This window comes from Fukomys damarensis, unplaced genomic scaffold (assembly GCF_012274545.1).
Source record: "Fukomys damarensis isolate Sample0158 unplaced genomic scaffold, DMR_v1.0_HiC HiC_scaffold_16, whole genome shotgun sequence".
Taxonomy (NCBI): Eukaryota; Metazoa; Chordata; class Mammalia; order Rodentia; family Bathyergidae; genus Fukomys; species Fukomys damarensis.
In genome coordinates, this window is record NW_022900928.1 from 97,380,392 (window position 1) to 97,383,231 (window position 2,840).

Genomic DNA, 2,840 nt, shown 5'->3' on the forward strand with positions numbered 1-2,840 from the left:
TTTTTTTTTTCTTTTTTTTTTAATATTTCACTTGTTCGTAGATCTGCTTACTTCCACTCACCAGACTGTAGAAGACATTGAGATTCAGATGGCCTCAGAGACCCAGCTGCTATTTCCTGGGCTGCCAGCGATATTCTGAGCAGTGTTGCTCAGGAGCACACCACACCTCCACGCCCGTATTCATTAGCTGGACTTTGTATAGCTGCTGTCTTAGTCATTCTCTCCTTTAAATAAAAATCAGCGCAAAAGGACATGTCTACTTCTCACGCATGGTCAAGCTGAGATGTGAGGCGCGGTTCAGAGAGCGTGAAAAGTAGGCTCAGTTCAGAGACTGTTCTAGCTGCCAAGCCCAAGGAGCTGGGGAAGGAGGGGCACCGGGCTGGTCCTCCAGGGTCCGGTGCACAGAATGAGAGCGCTTAGGGCAGGCTGGGAAGTGCCGTTTTCCTTAAGTCTTGTTTGGTTTTTATTTTCTCTTGTGCCACCACCAAACTGTGGAGGACCTGCTGTGACCTCAGGTGTGATCCATTCCTCTAACAGATGCGACCTTGAAAACTGCAGAACACTCGGGACCAGGGAACTCTTTCTGTTCACATCATACCCTGGATTTTTCCCTGTGGACCGCAGGGACAGCAGAGTCTTGTTTGGCTTTCTTTGTTAGAATTGTGACTGTGGAGTACTCTTCCTCTCACCCTCTTAACCGTCCTCCCACCTTTGTGTGTGCCCTTGTGTGCGTGTGTGTATGTGTGTGTGTGCTTTTCCTTTGCACTAATTAACCAAATGAATTTTGTGTCATTGTCTTTGGGGCTGATCTGTATTTTTTAAAACTAGAGGTATAGAAATTGGCTCTTTTATTATTTGAAAAGTATGTTTTAAAGAGGGGTCTGGTATTGCTCTTTCTAGTTCCCTTTCAACCAAATCTCCAAATCTCTCCTGGCACTCCCCCCCCCAGCTTTCCTTGTGTTGGGTCGTTATCCCCATGGCCACCTCTGCCTCCACCTGCTGTCACCACAGCCCCATGCCCAGGCACCCAGGACTTCTAGGAAGCTTGAGAGTCAGCCTGAAAAGGCCCCTTGCCTACTGTTGAAGAGCCACCTGCAGGGCTCCAGAGACACTGGGTTATTATTGTTAAGTCCCTGGCTCAGGTGAGAAGGAAGAACTTGGGAAGCGGAAAGTAACTGTGCCATCTCTGTACCCTTTATGGCTTCTGCACAGACTAGAGCATCCCCACCCTGCCCCTGCCCTCGGAAGGTGAAGTCCCTGTGTGCATTGCCCACCCCCCTTTCCTTGTCTGTATGTCCCTGCTTATTTAAAGCTTGCTTTCTCCCATGCTTTCCTAGGGCATAACCATTTCAGGCCCCCAAAGCATCTCTTCACCCTCTTCATGTGCATTTTTTTAACCAAATGAAGTAGACAAGAAAGGCACACTCTGGAGCAACAGAAGCCCTAGTTAGTAGAATCACTGTATAGATAGAGCTGTTGATATATATGTTTGTATATATATATATATCAAACCAAATTCTGATAGAAGATAGCTTTACAGCTGAGGGGAAAGCGGAGCCCTCTAGAGGTCAGAGCCAGCCTTAGCATGCGCGTCCCTGCTCCTTCACCATGGGCCAAGTGGCCCTTGTCCCTCTCACCACAGTGGAGCTGGGTCCTGAGGAGGCCACCACTCTCTGGTCCCCAGCATCAAGGGCATGGATGAGGAAGGAGTGGCAGCCGGTCAGGATGACTGGAATTTTCCAAGCTGTTTTGCTTTGACCACACGTATTGAACTACAGCCTGATAGTATATCACATTTCCAAAAATGATATCCATTAGGATGGAAAGAGAACAGATCTGTAGAAATGTTTACCTTCCAGCTGCCCATGAATTCAGGACACTCTGAATAGACAGGCACACTCGCCAGAAAGTCAGCGGGAAAGAGGAGGCCTGGTGATGCCCGGTCCCCAGCCCCAGGCACACAGCTCCCTCCTGAGGTCACCTCACCCAGGTCTTTCTCTACTGGGTCATCTTAGCTCAATCTCAGTAACTCCATGAAGCCCTGGTCTGTTGTGTTTCTCACTGTATGGTTTCTGTAATAAAAAGTGTTAATCCATGTTAATCTGTGTGAAAATTATTGCGTGCAACAGTATTTTCTCATGTACCTCTTTCCCTCTGTGAATTGTCCCTCTTATTTTTTATTTATAAATGTCTACTTTTTTTTAAAGACAAACCAATGTGTTGTAGACCTCTATGTAACTATTCCTTAGTCTCATAGGTAAGTGTACCTCTTTCCCTCTGTGAATTGTCCCTCTTATTTTTTATTTATAAATGTCTACTTTTTTTTAAAGACAAACCAATGTGTTGTAGACCTCTATGTAACTATTCCTTAGTCTCATAGGTATGTTATAAGAATGGATATTTTACTTGGCTTTAGAATGTTTTACAAGAAAACTAATTCTTAACTGATCAAGTCCTTGCTACTAAAATGCTTGTGTTTTTTCATCATGATGTCGTGTGCTTCTAAATTAATCATTTTCGTTGTAGAAAAATGGAGTGAATTTATATTAGTCTTGGAAACTAATAATAGCATTGTAAATTTATGAGATGATTTTAACAGAAAAAATTATAGAAGAATATAGTTATTTTAATTGTAATATTACTAACTGTAGGGTGAGAAGGGGGGTCCCGTTGTGGTGAACTATGTTATAGCTTGTTACAGTTTCTTTTGATCATTTTTTCGGTCTCTGAGGTGAAACGAGTTATTAATTAAAATTTGTAAACTCACATATGCATATTGTATATGTGTAGAAATGTAATCACACTTTGTCTTGGAATTACATTAAACTGTTTGGAATCAC

General features: G+C 43.6%; 1 long non-coding RNA gene across 1 annotated transcript; it reads left to right on the plus strand.

Annotated features, from left to right (window-relative positions):
• Positions 1–6: 6 nt before the first annotated feature.
• Positions 7–2,840, plus strand: LOC117286357. Its single transcript, XR_004517507.1, has 2 exons — positions 7–2,257; positions 2,381–2,840. It is a non-coding gene; the product is annotated as an uncharacterized LOC117286357 (long non-coding RNA).